Consider the following 10,021-nt stretch of genomic DNA (forward strand, 5'->3'; position numbering starts at 1 on the left):
GGACCCAGAGGCACACAGAGGGAAGAAGGCCATGTGAAGACAGGCAGAGATTGGAGTTACGCTGTCACAGCCAAGGAACACCAAGGATGGCCAGCACATACCAGAAGCTAGGAAGAAGCAAAGAAAGATCCTCCCGTGGAGCCTTCAGAGGGAGTGCGGTCCTGCTGAAAGCTTAATTTTTGACTTCTAGTTTCTGGAAATGATGGAATAAATTCTTATTATTTTAAGCCACCTAGTTTGTGGTAATGTACTCTGGTGGCCTTGGGGAGCTAATACACCAACCAATCATTGACTTCCACAAAAATCAATCACAGTAGGAAGCGACAACACCAAACAGAGGGTAACTTCTTTCCAGCTGATTGTCTTCATCTGCTCCCATGCATTAAACTGATGGTAGAGAATGAGTATAGCGTTTTGGCATTGTCTACCCTCCGAAAAGGTCATAGGCTCCTGGTATATTAGGACTGAACTGGTTAATTCTAGAGCAGATGATTTGAATTCGGAGCTGTGTGCACGTGTACTAGTCAGGGTTCTCCAGAAAAATAGAACCAATAGGAGATTATATATATTGATTCAATATAATATATATAATGTTACATATTTATATATGTAAAATCTCCTATTGGTTGTGTTTCTCTGGAGAATCCTCAGTAATACCTTGTATGTGTATAAAGAGAGAGAGAGAAATTGATTTATTAGAAGGAATTGGCTCATGAGATTGTGTAGGCTAAGAGATCCCAAGCTCTGCAGTAGGCGGGCTGGACACTCAGGAGAGCTGATGGTTTAGTTCTAGTCTTAGCCTGTGGCCTGAGAACCAGGAAAGCTCACGGTGTAAGTTCTAGTCTAAAACCTGGAAAGCTCAAGACCCAAGAAGAGCCAATGCTTCACTGGGAGACCAAAATCTGGAGAAGACCTGTTTCCCAGCTCAAGCAGGCAGGAGGGGCTCCATCTCACTCAGTCTCTCCTATTCAGGTCTTCAATTGATTGGATGAGACCCACCCGCATTACAGAGGACAATTTTTTTTTTACTTGGCCTATCAATTCAAATGTGAACACCATCCAAAAACTTCCTCACAGACACACCAGGAATAATGTTTGGCCAAAAGTCTGGGCACCCACCAGTGGCCCAGTCAAGTTGACACATAAAATTAACCATTAGACTAATGCTCACATATAGGATCAGATCCATGTTGACTCTGGGTGGCAATCATCATGAACATATGGTTATTTTAATCAGGACTGTGTTGGCTGCAAGAGTCAAAAACAACTTTCCTCAGTACCTTAGCCTGGGGTCCTTGAGAACAGAGTGTGAGACAAAGACTTGAGTACTCATAGTTGCTTTGGGAGTGTGGTCCCAGGGAGCAGGAGAACACAACAGAGGGATGAAATAGGGAAAATCGGAAAGCAACACAAAGATATGTTAAAGAGTTGGCCACCATTACAGCCAACTAGTACTTGGTGCTGCTGGACATCTGGAAGAATCTTGTACCACGTGTCTCAGAGGAATTTATCTTGGGGAAAAAATAGAGAAGAATTTATCCATCACCTCCTATTATCTCTGGTCAAAGGTGGTCCTATGTGCATTAACTTTCCCAAACTTCCAGTGTGCATATGTTGCAGGACAATGTAGTTTTTGCCACTGTCCCACCACACAGTGCCAGGGCAGGGTGTGAGAGGTATGAGGAACAGGGCTGAGGCAATTGTGCCCATGCAAAGCCATTCAAAGCTTTCATGTTGCTGATTGGTGCAACAATGGCTGGAGAAAGAGGTGGCGCCAAGTAGAGGATTTTGGAATGGTGCACCACAATGCCCATGTACTTGGGGATGCTGTGGTATTTTGTGTGGCCTCTTTACTATTTTTGGTAAGAATACCATCTTAGAAGGCAAAGCGTATCTCTTGCTATAGAAGCTGAAAGCGCCAACATCCTAGAAGCTAGGCAGGCTGGGAAATCAAGCGAGAACATCTGAGCCCACGCTGCACCAATCAGATGGAGGACCTATCCATTGGCCTAGATGGGACGCCAGAGATGTGAAAAAGAGAAGTGCTCAGATATCATTCTGGTGTGAGAAATACAAGCAGGTCTCAGGAAGAAGGGGGAAGAAAGTCACTCCCTGCCCCTGGCTATCCTGCTTGGCTTCTTCATTTTCTATTGTCTCCTGACGGTCTTCCTCTTCTAACTCATCTAATAGGAGGCCACCTGCCCCGTGTTATATGACTGCCTGAGGTCTAGAGCCCAGGACTACCTTCCCTCTGTAGTTTTTAGCACTAATTCCTGATACAAGGTTCTGATTGGTCCACCTATTACTTTGAGTCAGGCCACGAGTGTCTCGCCAGCTCAGGGATGGACTGCCCTTGGGTCAGGAGTCCATTCTGGTCCAGTTATATTTGGAGATGAGCTCAGGAGGCACTTAGAGAATAGAGGCTAAGAGTAGAGATTCCCCCAGAAGACAGGGTGCAGAGATGAGATGAATATTCAAGTAAAGTATCTATGGCTGGATGTCGTGGTCTGGAACAGAAATCAAGAGACCTGAGTTAAGGTCTGCTTTTGTCACATAGCCCCTGTGATCCCAGGGAAATCAGGTAACTTTCCCAGTCTTGAAATTGTTCACATAAAAAAATAAGGGACATGGGTCAGCAGATCTCTAAATCCCTTTCCAACTCTAGGGCCTGTGGGACTCACCCCAAACCAAATTCATCCCCACTCAGTGAAGGCAGAGTTGTGTTGTCACAATTGTGGCCTCTTTTTGGAAAGAGGGGTTATCAGAAGTGTGGGGCAGTGTTGGACACATCATCTTCCCTCAGGAGAGCTCCCTAGTGAAAATCCACCAGCAGCTCCTTATGCACTTCTCCAGAACTCAGAAGACCTCTCTCTTTGCTCCTTTCTTCCTCCTTAGAGGCATAAACAAGATGCAAATAAGATGCAAACAGCCTTGTTCTCAGTAATGCAGGAAGAGCTTGGGATATTCCAGCCTAAATACAAGCATCCTCGGCTTTTAAACTCACTCTGAAGAAAATGTATTTAACTGCTTTTTTTATGTAGTCGCTCCCATTTTGATCATCAGTGGAGTAAGATCATAGAAGGGAGGCCTCTTGAAAGAGGTAGGGCAACAACATTGGTTGGAAAACCTGATGCTTAGAACAATGAACGAGGTCTCTCCACGTTGGTGGCTTGATGACTGTCGTTCAAGATGGTCCTTTTTGACCTATATAAAGTGATCTACATGCCCCTCCTCTCTTGAACTCATAGTAGTCGTATTGAAGAAATCACTGTCACTGTCTTCAGATTGTAGATTTAAATACCCCTCAATTATTTCAACTTGGAATGGGCTCTTCTCCCATTCTGCTACGCTGAAGAAAGTCTTGATGAAGTTTCAGCACTCAACAAAATATTTCCCACTAGAGTTCTCTCCTCTAGGTAACAGCAGCATAGAACTCATTTTCCTCCACTGTCTGACCCTAATAAGAAGAGCATACCTCTCAACTTATAAAAGCAGGAGTTGACCCTTCTCCCGGGAACGATATTCCCTTGGTCGCTTGAGTCTAGCATCTGAGTCACATAACCCTGTCGAGCAGGAGATCATAACCTTATTTCGCTGCTGATTCAGGCTGTGGCTTCTTTTTCTGAACTCTCATAAAGTGGAGGGACCATTTATTATATTCTTTACAGAAGTGCTCAAGGCTGGAATCATAGTGTGCTCTGGTTTCTAAGCCAGGGTTTACACTAACATAAGCAGGTAGAGGGTCGACTTGTTCCTCAGTCATCTCTGCCTTTCCTAACACTGTTCTTCAAGCTTCTTAGATACTTCATGATGAGGAACTGAGTGAGTGAAAATTTTCTTTTTTAGAAAACCCAAACCTAGAGGGAAAGAACTTCATTTACAGCAGCTGCTGTGTGCTTCAGATGGTGCACACCCCCTCTTGTTAATATTCCCAGGAGAGCCACTTGGCCCTGCCATGGTCTGCATGGACAGCAGTCACTTTCTTCAAGGGTCCCTTGCTTGCTGAATTCCTGCCTCTGGGGACTTTCTCGGAAAAGGGAGTCACTAGTCACAGGGATCTCTGTGCATGACGTCACCCACAGAAGGACTCAAGTTATCCCTGACTTTTCCACTGTAAGTTCTAGAACAAGGGAAAAAGCTGCCAGGAAATCAGTCTGATGGGCTGTCTGACTAAGCAGAGGGGCAGGGATTGGGGTGAGGTGGTAGAGAGCAGTCAGCATTGTTTCTGTTTCCGCTCCACCCTGCAGTTCTGGCTCAGTAGACAATATTGGCCCTTGCAAAGCAAAGTGTAAGACTTGGGAGGATCTTGGAGATCAAGTCCATCTTCTCGTTTTATTGATGTGACTCTGAGGCCCAGAGAGGGGAAGGGACCTTCTAAAAACTTGAATTTGTGGCAGATCCTGGCTTACAGTTCAGGTTCAATCAAGTACGGAGTTCTATTAGATCACCCTGCCCTCTGTATCATGACTCTTGCTCCCAAAGGAGGAGAGTCAAAGACACAAAGTAGCTCCAGGAAGACTCTGCAGCTGTGGACTCTTGGTGTGCAATGATCAACCTGAAGCTTTTCCTGCAATGTGCACTCTTTAGGTGCTTGCAGGTCCACGATGCTAAGATCAAGTTTGGGAGCCATTTCCTCAGCTCTCTCTACCACCCTCCCTTCCTCCACCTTGGTCAGCCTTCCCCAGATGTTGGTCTGTTCTAGTGTGGAAGAAAACGAACCTTGGTGACTGGGGCATTGGAGTTGTATGGGCAGGGCTCTAGGCCAATTTTGCCTAATTCTGCTAAACATGAAACGTAATTTTCACTCTAATTTCCCCCTCACATCCTTACCTCCCCTACCTTTGCTAATGCCTATGGAATTGATTTAATGATGCCTCATCTTTTTGTCTTTTCCTTGTAACATCGACCCTATCCCCAAGGAAATCCTTATGCAGCCTTTCCTTTTCAAAATCATGCCAAAGAGTGGTAAAGAGAGCATTGCAAATGTAAGAGGGAAGCTTGAATGAAAACATGGTAGAATTGCAGGTAATGTTAGATAATGTCTAGTCCAACTCCATATTGAGGAGGAGGAGGAAACTGAGACCTTGAGATGCCATCCAAATTATGATATAATATGCAGAATTTAATAGGTCACTCTGAACACAGAATGAAGTATTTTAGAGACAAAGAGGCTATCTGTTTCTAGCACAGCCTGAGAAGAGGAGTTAATAACCACATGAAGAGGTTGGATATTAGGTGGTCATACTCATATTTTGATAAATTCTAAAATATCTCTCTCATTTTCTCTAACACCACACTTTGTAGTCATTTTTTTATATTACAGACATTTTACAATGAAAACCAGGTATAGGTCAAAGGATGACGCCAAGAAAATGAAGAGCTATAATTCCTAATGCTCTTTAGCTTGAAAATATGATATATTTTTGTTTTGTTTTTGGTGGAGGCATGATGTGGGGCAAACTAAAAGTTGCCGTATGAACATACTGCTTCCAGCAAATGAGCCAGCCGAGATACGACCATTAACTTCTTTGACATGTCAACACCACTCAGACAGGAAAGTACTAGTCCATGGGGCTGGTTTTGCTATCAAAAAGAAGGTTCTGGCAGCACCTGATTGGCTTGGTCAAGATTTTCCCAGTTGGCATCTGGGCATCTTCCTAGCTCTGGGTCACTCACCCAGCAGTGTCTAACACCTAATTTGGCCTCCTGTCTGAGGTGACTATGCCTGGTTTGAAGCTGAAAGTCCATGTATTATTTTATCTGAAGAAATAGAACTACCAGCCAGCCAATATTTCTGTCTTGGCCTAACCAGGAAATATTTAATAATAATTTATGACGTGGCCAGCTTTTTTCTAGGCATTATGGGGCATGCAAAGACATACAAGGTATGATGTCTGGCAAAAAGAGCTGGGCATTCAGGGTAGCAGATGAAGAGATTAAAAAGCACAAATTAAATGATAATAATGGTAACATAATCGTTTGAAGACTGACAAAGAAATAGAAGATAAAGGGGACCTTGCAGGAGACCGTAGAGGGCTGGAGGGCTCATGGAGAAAGTGAGGTTTCCGCTGGGTCTTTGAGAATAAGCAAGTCATTGATGAGCGTAGTTGTGGGGTAGAAAAAGACTGCGATGCAGAGGGAAAGGTAATTGCTCTGCCATGTAAGACTGGGCTGGATGAGCACAATGGTGTGATCCTGATTAAGGAAGCTGAAAATTTCGCCTTCTGACCCTACAGAGCTGGAGCCTTATCTGAAAAGGTGAGAGGGACCACGTCAGCCTGCAGACCCACCCACCAACCACTTAAGGTCAAGACAACAAGCTCTTCCCAAGGCAAACCAACCCTAGGACAAAAATAGAGCCATCATTCTGACCCATTGTCCTTCCGACCAATTCCTTGGCTTCCCAGCCATTTGGAAACCTCACTGGGAAGTTTGGAGACCTGTGCTTGCAGGCTGGCCTGGCACAGACAGGTAAGGAAGGACCTTACCTAGAGTGCAGGTAAGGGTGGGCTGCTCCATCAGAGGCACTGGGGGCTTCTCAACAGACTGTAAATTAAAGACGCTGCAAAAAGTCCTCTGTGGGGATGAATAGGGGGAAGGGGCTTGGGCACTGAGTGCCACTAACCTTCATCTTTTCCTCTAAGGCCAGGGTCAGCAGCCCAAATAAACATGGTGCCCCACAGAGATGGTCCCGCAGCCAAACAGCTCTCAGCAGCTTGACTCAAAGTCACCTGGACAGGCCTGACGGAAATGCAGGATGGCCCAGCCTTTCCCTAATGGGTTTTCCAGAGTCAATCCATCATTCTGCCCAGAGAACTGGAGAATGAAAAACAGATCAGGTGCCACGGGACTGTGACCGCTTCCTTGGAAATGGAAGCAGGTGAAGGAGAGAATGACACAGCTGGGGGCCCTGGGGGATGCTGGCAGGCAACGGGCTTCTGGGTTCAAGTGAGAAGGCTGAGACACTGGCATGAACGAAAGCTGGCACAGGCTGCCCCGGGCAGGGCTCTTTCTGGGCACCAGGCAAGGCCCGCGGCTTTGGGAGCTGCCCCAAGCCGGCGGTCCTGCCAGCGCTCCATTCACCCTGTGCAATGTATTAATTAGCAAGCGGTTTTGGCGCTGGGAAGGTTGCCGTGGCTTCTGATGAATATAACAGAAAAGAGGCAAGTCCATCCACAGGCACCTCTGAGGATTCTCAGCTCTCGAGTGCCTGAGAGGAACTTCCACTAGAGAGAAGGTGAGACCTGGCAACGCAGGATGGAGGAAATTCAGACAGCCCTGCAAGTTAGCACAAACCCCCCAACCCAGGGCCACGTAAACACAAACCCAAGCCCAATGGAATCTGTGCTGCAGATAAGCAAGATGATCAGGAACAAAACAAAACATAAAACAAACAAAATCTCCCGCAAATGGTGCTTCTCGAAGCTTCTGCTACTCTTTGCTCTCACTCCCTTTTCTAAAATGCCTGCAGAAAACATATCGGTCTGGTTTGGCCACAGCATGTCTGAGCTAGAAGACACCCTCAAGACCTACTAGTCTCCCTTCAATTCTCAGGGGACAGCTGAGGTCCAGGGAGGGGAATGGACTTTTCCGAGCGAGGCCCTGTGGCTGGCTAATGCAGAGCTGAGAGGGGTGAGGGTGGGCGGTGGAAACAAGTCTCTTCATTGCCAATCCAGGATTCTTTCTTCCACCTTGTCCCTGATGCAATAAATATTTTCAAACCTTCCTGCCCAGCTGCTAACAGAGTGGTCTCCAGAGTGGCTGTGTGGGCTCTCGTGAACGGCTGGTCTGAATGTGGCCCTGCTCACAGCTGGGCGGACTGCCTACCCCTGCGGCCCCTCTCTCCGGGTTCCAGCTGGGTTGTGCCATTGACATTTCTCAGAACACTCAACCTTCAACTTTTCTTCCCCTTGGAAGAGATGACTTTGCTAGCATTCGTGCCTACCTGACTCAGTCCAAGTCAAGTACATAAATCCTGCTGATAACTCTGGCACAATCTTTGTGAGTGGAGTGTAAAGGTCGAGAGAAAGGTAGGGGATTAAGTTATAAGGAAGGAAAGAGAGGAGAGGAGAGAAATAAAGAGAAGAATGCAAGGCAATTATTATTAATTGAATGCTTAGTATCTTCCAGGCCCCACCATATAGTTAGTTCATTTAATCCTCAAATCAATCCTATTGTCATCCGTATGTTCACAGCGGCAATCGCATAATCACAGAAAAGTTCACAGCCAGAAAGTGGCAGAGGAGGAATTACTCCCAAGGTGATGGTTTTAAGGGTCTAGTGCTTTCCACTCTTACAAAGAGAAGAAAGAGGAAAAGGAAGAAGGACACTTTGGGATGGGACTGAGGCAGGGAGAGGGCTGAGGGAGAGAGAGGTGGGGCTTTGGAGGACCCTGGGCTCTGAGGCTGACGTTGATGTCGTTCCTTCATGTGTCGAATGAACATTATCACAAGTCTACCATGAACGTGACTCTGTTCTATACACGGGGCTCAGGGAGAGACTGCGGCTGATGGCGGGAAGACTTTGTCCATATGACATCCAGGGTTAAAGAACTTCAAGTTAGGGTAAGTGCTTTGGAGGAAATAAAGCAGGGCGGCATGCCACAGAGAGAGCCTGAGAAGGAGAACAGGGTCACCTTAGGGGAGGTTATTGGGCGGTGCCCTCCTGGGAGGTGACATTTGACCTGAGACTTGAGTCATCAGAGTTACTGGATGTGTGAAGTTGCACACAGAGAATTTCCTCGGAAATGGAATACCACCACCCTATTGTTGGGCCATGTGACCCATCCTGGTTGATTAACTTGGGCAGTGGCACCCTAGGGTGTGGAAGCTGAGATGGGTCCCCCATGGGTATGGGTAATAGGGGAGCATGGGCTGTAGATAACTGAAAATGAATAATAAATTCTAATGCTATCAATGATAAAATACTCCTCCTACCACCCACCCCATGGGCTAGTGGGAAGTTGATACCTGCCTCCAGGAGCAGGCCCAGGGAGCAGGAGCCAGTTCCTGAGGCTGGGCTAAAAGCATCAAAAGGGCGAAGTATGTAGGAAACGGTAGCCCCTTTTTATTCTGGAAGGAAAGTTTCACTCAAGGCTAGTGAGCCCTAAAGATCTTTGGGAATCTCTTGAAAACCCTGACCAGCCCCTAGAAGAAGACAGTCCGCAGAGCCATCCCATTCCTTGGGTCTGTGGCTGAGGCCCACCTGCCCATCCTTCCTTCTTGGAATAATTGCTGTGAGAATTTCCCATTCACTAAAGGAAGTCTATTTTCTCTTTTCGGATGTCAATGTTGCCAATGTGTGCTAAAGGTCAGTTGCATCAGTTCTCTTAAATGGCAATTAAGCAATTGTCTGAGCAAACCAGAAGCATCCGGAGCACAGGCTTCACTCAAACCTTGGGACCTGGGAGAGGCTGGGAAAAGAAGAAGGAGGGGGATGCAGGGGAGGGGCTATGGCTTCAGGAAACTGAGCAGAACACCCTGAACTGTAAAAGCAGATGCGTCAGCAGACAGGGGAGGTCATTCCACTGAAGCCTCAGTGAGACGGGGAAGAACACCAGACTTTGCCCGTCACCCTCAGTCAGGCTCTCCCTCCCTCCAACGGCCTCGCCCTCCCCCTGCTTCTCTTTCTCTTCAACCTTCCTGTCCCTTACTATCTTTCTCTCTTATTGCTTTGCTCTCTCTCATTCTCTCTCTTCTCCTCATTCTATCTCCCTCTCCTTCATCTCTCTCTTATCTTCACTCTCGCCCGTCCTCCGCCATTCTACAACATTCTCACAACCTTTGGAGGAGCTCTGATCTGGAGGGGTCTGCCCAACTTGGTTTAAATTTCAGCTCCACCACCTTCTTAGCTCTTGGTCTTGGAAGAGTTCCCTGAGATTCAGTTTTCCTCATCTGGAAATGAAGAAAATCATACCTCGCTCAAGGTATTGAGTCTGTTGGGAGGAATCAAATAGATAACATTTATAAACCACCCAACACAGTGCCCGGTCCATAATTGATGCTTGATTGGTGATAGTTCC

The 10,021-nt window shown here is 46.6% G+C and overlaps 1 long non-coding RNA gene across 1 annotated transcript in view; it reads left to right on the forward strand.

Moving 5' to 3' along the window:
• The window catches only part of LOC138924552 (uncharacterized), a 47,045-nt gene extending 38,406 nt beyond the window's left edge, over window positions 1-8,639 (forward strand). Inside the window, exons 2-3 of the long non-coding RNA XR_011439476.1 lie at window positions 6,237-6,471; window positions 6,645-8,639. This is a non-coding gene — a long non-coding RNA (uncharacterized lncRNA). The remainder of the gene's footprint in view (window positions 1-6,236; window positions 6,472-6,644) is intronic.
• Window positions 8,640-10,021: the final 1,382 nt, after the last annotated feature.

This window comes from Equus caballus, chromosome 6 (assembly GCF_041296265.1).
Source record: "Equus caballus isolate H_3958 breed thoroughbred chromosome 6, TB-T2T, whole genome shotgun sequence".
NCBI lineage: Eukaryota > Metazoa > Chordata > Mammalia > Perissodactyla > Equidae > Equus > Equus caballus.